The sequence below is a fragment of the Carassius carassius genome, chromosome 11, assembly GCF_963082965.1.
Source record: "Carassius carassius chromosome 11, fCarCar2.1, whole genome shotgun sequence".
Lineage (NCBI taxonomy): Eukaryota > Metazoa > Chordata > Actinopteri > Cypriniformes > Cyprinidae > Carassius > Carassius carassius.
This window is the reverse complement of record NC_081765.1, coordinates 10,121,105-10,131,900: the sequence shown is the minus strand read 5'-3', so window position 1 is coordinate 10,131,900 and position 10,796 is coordinate 10,121,105. Positions and strand designations below refer to the sequence as shown.

Here is a 10,796-nt window from a genome sequence, read left to right as displayed (position 1 = left end):
TATTTTGTGCTCCTTTTTATAATGTTTTCATAATATCAGCAGCCAATGATTCACCACACAAAACTTAAGTTTGTGTCACAAGTTTTCTTTCATTGCAAGTGATTACACATTTAATATATATTCTTACTCTGTGTATTTATTTGTTTTTATGTTTATTGTTCATAGTTTTTCTAAATTTATTTATTTGTTTGAGGTGTATAGTATTCTTTTTTTGAATTTGTTTATTTGTTTGTTTATTGTTCATACTGTAGATTTCTTTATGTAATTTAATATATTTATGCATTTATTTGTTTGTTTATTGGTTATTGCATATTTGTTTGTTTGCTCGTAGTTTTATTTTGTAATCATATTTATTTGTTTGCTTGCTTTATGTTTGCTTTTTTTGTTTAGTGTTCATAGCTTTATTTATTTATTTAAGCATAGTTTTCTGTTTGTAATTTAATTCATTTATTTATTTATTTTGTTCATTGATTGTTGGTCATAGTTTTGTAAATATATTTTTGTTGTTCATAGTTTTCTCTTTTGTAAATTTGTTTATTTGTTGTTCGTAGTCTTCTTTATGTGAATTTATTTGTTTGTTTGTTCGTAGTTTTATGTGTGTTATTTAATATATTTATTTTAGTCTTTTGTTTATTGCTCAGTGTCCTTTTTCATATTTGTTTGATTGTTTGTTCATAGTATTATTTTGTAATTGTATTAGTTTTCACTTTTTTTGTTTAGTGTTCATAGCTTACAGTACTTACTTTATTTATTTATTTAGTCAGTCTTTATTTTTAAGGGCAGTGTTGAGAATCAAGGTGTTGGAGAATAGGACAATCCTAAGAACTGTATAGTAACCTGTAACCCACCACTTGTTCAAACTACTGGGATGGTAATTTTGATCGGTTATTTGAAGTTTTGTGGGAATTCAAATCTTTCTTGCTCACTCACATCGCTTCTCCATCTTTTGTGTCTGAAGTGTCTTTGTTATGCAGATAGTGACCAGCAACAGTCCTGTGAACATTAAAACAGTCCATGTGCGACTGCTATGTTACAGTATACAGCTAATCTCTCACGTGCTGCTGTGTTTGTTTGTTAACTGAAGTATATAATGTGTGTATACTGTACGTTTGTACATTAGCCATTTCAGTAGCCTTCGTCCCTCGCACCCCCTCCCCCACTACAATTTCATGGCCAGCAGAAGTCCTGTGTCACTGTTTCAGAGCAGCTGCTCTTTGCTAAGCAGATGTAATCAGAGATTTGGAGTGCCTGTCGTTCTCAGTTCATCTGTACTATAGTCTAGAACACAGCTCTGTAGTGATCAGTGTGCTCTTCTTATTTTACTACCGGCTCATTCTCATCAAATTGGATTCCGTTGTGACTCCTCCTTCCCTCTCTCTCTCTTTCTCTGATATGGCTCGCTCAAGTGGATGAGTTAGTTGTGTGAAGACACTAGCCCATGGGAGCTGCGTGGAGTGGAAGGAGCTTAGTAAATCACAGAGTTCTCTGTGCATGCGACATAACAAAAGAGTGAGGAAGTGTGATCAGCTGAGGTGTCTAAAGCAATGTGAAAGATCTGGATTACACAAACTCCAAGAGAAGAAGAGATCAGGACTATGAGGTGAGTTTGTGTTTCACTGTGTTTATGTGGCTATACATTGGGGACAAAACTATCCACACTGACAATTTTTGATGTTCTTGAGTGATATAGGAGATATGATTCACAGAGCCGGACAGTAACGGAGTACATTTACTTGAGTACAGTACTTACCGTATTTTTCGGACTATAAGTCGCACCTGAGTATAAGTCACATCAGTTGAAAAATACGTCATGATGAGGAATAAAACATATATAAGTCGCACTGGACTATAAGTCGCATTTACTTAGAACCAAGTACCAAGAGAAAACATTACCGTCTACAGCCGCGAGAGGGCGCTCTATGCTGCTTAGTGTAGACTACAGGAGCACTGAGTAGCATAGAGCGCCCTCTCGCGGATGGTAATGTTTTCTCTTGGTTCATTTCTCTCGGTTCATGTCAAATTAATTTTGATAAATAAGTCGCACCTGACTATAAGTCACAGGACCAGCCAAACTATGAAAAAAAGTGTGACTTAGTCCGGAAAATACGGTAAGTACAATTTTGAGGGATCTTTACTTTACTCGAGTATCATTTTTGAGGAGTACTCATGACTTTACTCAAGTACATTTGAGAGGCAAATATTGTACTCTTGACTCCGCTACATTTCTATCCATAACCATAAGTACCCATTACTTCTTGGGCACCGTCCACAAGGAGACGGAGTTTATCCGATCTTTTTTTTCCTCGTCTAAAGAAATATCCATGTCCACATGAAACCGCAAAACGATGTAGTATACATGCCAGACCAGCATGTGCCACTGTCATTCTGCCACAGAGATACACTTAAAACGGAGAAGAAGACATGGACTATGCTCATAAACCTTGCGTGTGGTACACAAACGAACATTGAACAATACATTTATTAATCTATGTTAATTTTAGTTAATAAAAAGATAATCGTTCAGTGTTTGTTCATGTTTTTTTTTGCTGTTACGTGGCGTAGCGATTTCTGACTAGGGACGAGACGTGGGCTGATGCATCATCATTTCAGAAAATATATGGATTCGCCGTCCACACGAAAACACAAAGGCGGCATTTTCAAATTTATCCACTCTGGGACCCAGTTTCGAAAAACATCGGTTTCACTCTTCCAAAACGCTGGATCCGTGTTGACGAAACGATCAGATAAAAAAAAAAAAATTGTGCATATTCAGAGAAACGCATCTCCGTGTGGACGGAAAAAAGGAAAAAGAAAAATCACACATAGATTGTGTGTGTGAGAATGGTGTTATTCAGCTGAAAGTATTTTCTCCTGCCTTTGTCTGTATGTCAGTGTGAGAGGAAGGGGCTTAATACTGTCACTCAAATGAGCTGGATTTAATTTTTCCTTTCTTTCTACTCTGACCTAAACACAGCTGATTAGCTGATTTTCTTTAATCATTATTATTTTCTTTTCTATGCTGCGTGTATAACACAGTCAGGTTGAGAGGTGTGTCAGAACATTGCTATATTGCCTTCTTTGCTGGTTTAGGTTTATTGATTTGATTGATGAAAAAAGAGAAACTCACATGTACACACAATTGTTAGCTGAATTTTCTTTTCTGATATTACACATTAATGTAAGCTGAGCATTTGCTTTGATGTTCTTGAGTATGCGGTGTGTTTAACACAGTCAGGTTCAGATGTGGGTACAAAAAATCCATTAAAACTCTAGCAGAGGTTTGTCAGAGCATTGCCATTGTGCTGTTGTCTCGTGGGCAAGTGAGAAATGTTAAATAAAGCAACATTATAAAAAGATGAAAATGACTTGATTTTACTTTCAATTCCTTTTACATTGTCCAAGGTATTAACATAAAAATATTTCATAAGTCCATGTAGGATGTTTCTGTACATAAATGTAAGCACTGTGGCAGTAGTAATGCAATATTAAGAAAATGTACTCTTGTACTCTTGATACTCATTTACTTTTAAAAACAAGTACTTCAGTACTTTTACTTAAGTAAACATCTGACTGTAGTACTTTTACTTGTACTTGAGTAAAATTTAGCAAGGGGTATCTGTACTTTTACTCAAGTAATGAAGCTGTGTACTCTTTCCACCCCTGATTCATATTTAAAATGGTTATTCACATGCCAGTATATGAAGAACTAGGGTTAGGGTTAGAGTGAAGGTTAGTCTATTACTCGGGGTGATAATTATGACTAATTCTAAAACTTTTAAAATGTTATGTTAGTTACATCCTTTATAGTTAATATAAAATAAATGATAATAAAAAGAAAAGTTAAAAGTGCACCTGTAGTAAAAACCATAGCAACATTTTGCTGATTCGTAGCTGTAAACTAGAAATGTGGTTCAAGAAAGTTACATATGACAAAAGAATTATGAGCAGCAAAGATTTGTGCATGTCCAGCAGTAGTTATTAAATTGGTGTCGACAGAGGCGGTGTGTTTTGTTTATGCTCATTAAGCTGCTGCATTTTATCAGCCATAAACAGTTTAACAATCTCTCTGGAGCGTAATGTTTCATCTGGACTGCAGCGTTGATAAGAGAAACTATATGATGTAGAGACACAGTATCAAAATTTGCCAAAGAGTTAAGACACGTTCTTCCATTCTTATGATTTTTAAGAACCTTAGATAAACAGTCAGTATATAATTGAAACTGCTGTCACTGCATTAACAAGTAGTAATTCAATTTATGTGTGTATACACAATTTTTGGGGGGCAAATTGTGTTATAGACCATACTTTCTGTAAATAATAAACATAACCATTTGAGGTTTGCTAACCATATTCAGCAGCAGTGTGTACTTGGTTTAAGAGTGTTTCATCTGCACACAGGAAATGTTCTCAGATGTTCTCATCATTCTGGTGTGCTAAAGTAGGTCAGAAGTAATTGTGCGTGTGCTATCACGGGTTGCTGGTGGTAGAAAGGCAATATCAGTGAATGATGGTTTGTATGATGCCTCTAAACTGAAAATCTGGAGGGCCTGGAACAGATCCACCACATTAACCTGATTTAGAGGGTCGCTTGCAACCAATGCAACCCCCCTTTTTTTTTTTTTTTTTTTTTTTTTGGTTTCACACTCTCTCAATTGCTGACCATATTGTCACATAAACAGTGTGAGAGCAATCCAATTGTTCACCATCATGATCCTGTAGCACTTTGGATGTGTGTCTCAGGGTCAGTGGATGTTCATTACTGCATTCTACTACTACTAAAATTATTTTTTTTATTATTTAATCAGTGTGAGAATAGCCAAGTTTCCACTATTTTACTGATGGGGGTTGGAGGGATAGCTGTCTTCATTCAATCTGTTTTCAATTAATTGCCCTTTTACTAATTAAAATTGTGTTAAGGAAAAGGTTGAGGCTGTCTACAGCCTGTTTCCATTTAACAGACAACAGCAACAAAAATAGCACAAATTATTTCACATTCCAGATATCCCCAAGTTATTGTAAAATACAGACGGTTACAGAGAAACAGCATTTAATGGGAGCAAATTTGTAGATATGAGTGTAATTCTGTCGTTTGATACCACGTTTATTTGTATTCTAGCCCTTTTTTCTTCACAAAAAGTGTTTCCAAACTAGTATTTCACAACAGTTAAAGGATCAGTTTAAGCTAAATTTAAAAAGTTGTGCAAAATTGTATCGATAATTAGCATTTCCATCAGCTGTAACAGTAAGCATTTTGATATGCTAAAATGTTTTTCAAAAAATAAAAAAACACTGGGAAGAAACTTTGGCAGATGAATATGTATTACAAGCTTTTAGGTAAATTGTGGTAAGACAGGAAGTATTTTTAATTTTCGCATTATCATATAGAATTCCACTAAATTTGACATTTATTATACAGGTGTATCTAAAAAAAATAGGATATCATGGAAAAGTTTAGTTTTTTGTAATTTAATTCATCTTATATTGTAGATTCATTGCACACAAACTGAAATATTTCAAGAGTGTTTTTGTTTTAATTCTGATGGTTATGACTTACAGCTTATCTTAAAATTTAATTCCTATTAATCTCCAAAAATGTGAATATTTTCTCAAAGATCAATCAAAAAAAAAAAAAAAGATATACAAAACAAAGAAATGTTCAAGCTCTCCAAAAGCAGGTTCAATTATGCACTCAATACTTGGTTCGGGCTCCTTTTTCATTAATTATTGCTTCAATACAGCGTGGCATGTAGGCGATCAGCCTGTGGCACTGCTGAGGTGTTATTGAAGCCCAGGTTGCTTTGTTAGCAGCCTTCAGCTCCTCTGTATTGTTTGTCAGATCATCTGATTATCTTCCACTTCACAATACCCCATAGATCCTCTGTGAGGTTCAGGTCTGGTGAGTTGACTGCCCAATCAAGCACAGTAATATCATGGTCATCAAACCACTTGGAAGTGGTTTTGACACTGTGGGCAGGTGCTAAAGTCCTGCTGCAAAATGAAATCAGCATCTCCATAAAACTTGTCAGCAGATGGAAGCATAAAGTGCTCCAAAATCTCCTGGTAGACTTTGGACTTGATAAAACACAATGTAGCAACACCAGCAGACGTCACAGCACCCAAATCATCTCTGGCTTCAAGCAGCTTGGATTCTCTGCCTCTACAGTCTTCCTCCAGACTCCAGACCTTGATTTCCAAATAAAATGCTAAATTTTTTTTCATCTGAAAAGAGGACTGTGGACCACTGAGCAACAGTTCAGTTCTTTTTCTCCTTAGCCCAGGGGAGATGCTTCTGACGTTTTTTCTGGTTCAGGAGTGGCTTGGTTACAGGAATTGACAGCCGTAGCCCTTTTCCTGAAGACATCTGAGTGTGGTGACTCTTGATGCGCTGACTCCGGCTTCAGTCCACTCCTTGTGAAGCTCTCCCAAGTTCTTGAATCGGTTGTTCCTGACAATCTTCCCAAGGCTATGGTCATCCCTGTTGCTTGTTCACCTTTTCCTACCACACTACCACACTTCATTCCAGTCAACTTTCTATGAATATATTTTGATACAGCACTCTGAGAACAGCCAGCCCTTTCAGCCCTTTCTGTGGCTTACCCTCCTTGTGGAGGGTGTTGACAATTGTCTTCTGGACAACTGTCACGTCAGTAGTCTTTCTCATAATTGTGGTTGCATGTTCTAGACCCAGAGGTTTTTTTTTTGGTTGTTAAATTTATTAACTGTTCATTCATAGTTCGTAATGAAGTCTCCAAAATGTAATGTTATGTTGACTATAATTACGATTTTATGCACAAAAATGTAAGTACTTAACAAATGGTAAATTGCAACATATTGGGCTTGATATTCACATCTTAAAGAAAGTGTTATTACTCATGTCTACATATCAGTGTACAAACAATATCTTTTGGACAGATAGTATTAGTATTAGTATTTTCGCCCTCTTTCACACATATTTTTCTCCTCCATCTCTTTTTGTATGAGCTAAGGCATCCGAGACACCATGACAGACTAATCAAATTCTCTCCCTCCTCCTTGTGATTGCCTGTGGAGGAATAGGTTTCTCTGAAGTTTCTTTCTCTCTTTCTCCAAGGCAGTTACTTTCACATCTTGCCTCAGTAATTCATAAAAAGTGGCTGTTTGGAGACCTGTTGTAAGTTTACTAGAGACTTTAACCCATGTTTACAGACTGCACTTGTGTTAGCTGGTAAACTGTTGACATCTAATTTTATTTTTTTTATTTTGGATAAAAGTGTCTCCACAATGAATAAATGTAAAGTGTTGTAAAGACATGGTTTAAGCAGAGAGCTCAGAATAGACTGTGGGTCTTGAGTTTCTCTCCTGATTTACAAAATGGACAGAAAGCAGAGAGTGGGTGATGGATGATTTCTTGGGAGATTTCAAACTTCTGACGGATTATACTAGTGCTGAAGGAGGGAAATTTGCAGCTTGATTGCTCTGAATTAGCATTTTGTAACTGAGAACTGGGTTTAAACTGATAGTGTGATCAGAAAAAAATGTTTGCAATCCTGAGAATGCTTCAGGAGTTTGGCCATTTGTTACATTCCTGACATGGCACACACACAGACAGATACAATGACAGATGCACACTAATAGGGCCCTGCTTGGGCTGATTTCTATTATTGGGCTCCTGGGTTGAGTAGATCGGCTTACTGTGTTTCCTGTTGAGCTCCTTGTGTATTTCCAAACTTACAGATCCATTTCAGTTTCTTACGTCTTTTCAGTCAGCAGCTGATTGGAAAGTTGGTGAGCAGGGTAAACGCAAGAACCACATAATTTTTTAAACATCATATTAGTAAAATTTCATCAGTACCATATCTATATCAATCAAAATAAAAACTATTCTACTTCCATTTAAGAAGGCCAAGATCAAACTCTTCAGTTTCATTCATTATAGACTTCTTATTTACACTTAAATAGGATGTAAATAAAGAGCTAAAGTTAGCAATTGACAGTTATCTTGCATGAGGGAATCAGTTGTGCTAGTTTGGAACAACATGACTTACTGTATATGATTTCCATCAATACAAATTATGAGTTTTGTTTTGGATACATTAAAATGTACCACATAACTGGACTGACCACAGTATCGATGTTACAGACTACATGATTTTAGGCATTAATCTTCCAAATCCATTCAATTAAGGCCAACTTTATCCTTATTATTTAAAAGGATATTGCACCCAAATATGGACATTCCTTCATTATTTACTCACTTTGTGTTTCATGAAAATATTTTGAGTATTTTTTTTCCCATAGAATGGCAGTAAGTGGGCTCTAATGTTGTTTTATTCCCATCATTTTTCAAAATAGCTTATTTTTTGTGAAGAAATAAAGTCCTCCAGGTTTAAACTAATGTGACGGTGAGTAAAAGATGACCACATTTTCATTTTTGTATGGAAAATCTCTTCAATTAAAGAAAAAGCAAATGTTGTAACTAAAGGAGGCAGAGATATATGTGAAAAAAAAAACAAATTTCAGCTTCTCCAGGATGTATGAGAGGATGGTCTCATGGTTCACCTGTTCCTGGCAGGCGATAGGTGGCCTTGCTAACTCTGTTTCCCATTCCAGGCTATAATTGGTGACTGTCATGGCTGAGTAACAGTGTCAGGGCTGACGTCTGGGCCCGTCTGGACATGCAGAGAGACTGAGAGAGGGTCATGTTTGTGTCAGGACTGAAATTAGTTACAGAGTATTGCATTAGGAGATACTTTTATCGACAGTGACGTACAGTACACATTACAAAGACAGTCTTATTTAGCTCAAAATATGGCACTTATTTCAGATTCAGGCCTTGTGGAAATAGGGTGGCATAGCCAGACCTCTGACTATTGACATAACATCCAGGCATTATGGTCCAGCTTGCTACCATGTGCCATAAATCACATTACAGAGTACTTTATAGAGGAAATTCTGTTGAAGAAGGAACCTCCTTTTTTAGTCTTTGTTGTGGATTTTACTAAATAAGTTGTCATTTGCAAGAAGCTGTTTGGAAAGTTTGGAGTGGTATGTAAACAGATTGGCAGAATTATCCTGGATCAGTGATCATACACAGACTGTCGACAGGGCAGACAGCCCACACACACCCACAGACATGTACTGTACAGTACACACAGTTACAGCAACTTCATTTGTTTACACTTCTAGCAGAGAAAATACAGTAAAATACAGTAATATACTCTACTATTCAAAAGTTTGTGGTCAGTAAGTTTAGGATGAACATACATTCTCTTTTTCATGAACATACCCTGGCTGGGATTTATAAATTGCTTAAAATTGCCAGGTTTTGTTCCTTTCTACAATATTCATACATTTTATGTACGCAAATTTAGTTTGCTTTTACCATTCTCTGTAGATCCCACCCACTTGCATGCAATGATTGGTAGATTAACAGGCACAATGCATGTTAGCTATTGCTCCAACTACTTTTCAGTCATTTCTTCAAGTATAAAAACAGTACGAAAACCAGGACATTTTAGGCAATTCTTACATCCCAGCCAGAGCATGTCCAGGAAAAAGAGGACATATGGTGACCCTAGCTAAGATTTGTATATGTTTTTGAAAGAAGTCTTGAAAGAAGGCCTGCAAATATAATAGTCTATTTTCAAACAGGTTCTGCCATTGGTCAGTCAAACAGACAGTCCCACCTCATGCTCAAAGAGACATAAGGTGTGTTGACTGGCGAGAGTACTGTACTATACAGATACTATAAATCTACGCACACTACTCTTTTGGCAAACTGTTTTACACAAACTATACAATAGTGAAGATTTCTAATTCTTCAGTTAAACGTAACAAATTATGCTCTAAAGTCTTATGAGTGATGCAATAATAACCTCTGAGCATACATTTTCTCTGGGTACTTATTTCAGGCTTAAATCAGTTTAATTTTTAAGATAACAATGTACATATTTCAGCTCTCGGCAGCGACTCTCTTGAGTTTAGTGATGCTTAGAGGAGCCATGGGAGTGGACAGGAAAAAGAGAGTAAGAGATATACAGCATGCCAGATAATGGGAGAATGAGAAGATAGCAGAGCTCTGAAAATAAGCTGAAGATGGGATATATGATGAAAGGAACCAAGTGAAAGAAAGCGAAGACAAAGGCTCAAATCAGATCTCAGAACCACAGAAATGTGGGCTAAAGAGAAATATGCCAAACAAAGACATGAGGAATATATTTGTATGTGTGCATGCAAGAAACAGATGGGTAGAGAGCAGGAGAGCAATTTCTGACTGGATAAAAGGGGCATCAGGAGATTTGGGATGTGTCTGTCATCTATACATGTTCATAGCATGTTGTGATCTGGCCAGATCTGTGCTGCTTGACTGGAGAAGACCACTCAAGCCCAACACACATGCAGAGCAATGAACATTCACTGCAATGAAAGAACAGATGGTTAATGGGAAGATAGACACACAAAAGGCACAATCATATTCATATACTGTTTCTAAAGTCTCGCACTTTCTGTCACGTCATCTGTTTCTCCTCCTCTCTCACACTCTCCAGGTGAGTGACATGCTCAGACAATCACACATTAAAGGAGTCACTCACCCACAAATGAAACTTGTGAAAATGATTTACTCACCCTCGGGTCATTGTAAACCTGCATGTTGTTTCATTTTGTTTCATTCACAAACAAACAACAAAGAAAAAAATAATTTGATTTAAAATATGTAATGTATAATGACTGAATGCCTGTATATTTTATCACATTATTTCATTAAATGATAAAATGTTGGTATACCTATGTACAGTGCTTATACTTTTTTTTGTTAT

At 36.3% G+C, this 10,796-nt stretch overlaps 1 protein-coding gene across 1 annotated transcript in view; it reads left to right on the top strand.

Moving 5' to 3' along the window:
• Positions 1-1,419: 1,419 nt before the first annotated feature.
• Positions 1,420-10,796, top strand: part of LOC132152747 (unconventional myosin-XVI-like) — a 217,292-nt gene continuing 207,915 nt past the window's right edge. The window contains exon 1 of the mRNA XM_059561610.1: positions 1,420-1,600. The gene's annotated coding sequence lies outside the window, so the exon portion shown is untranslated. The remainder of the gene's footprint in view (positions 1,601-10,796) is intronic.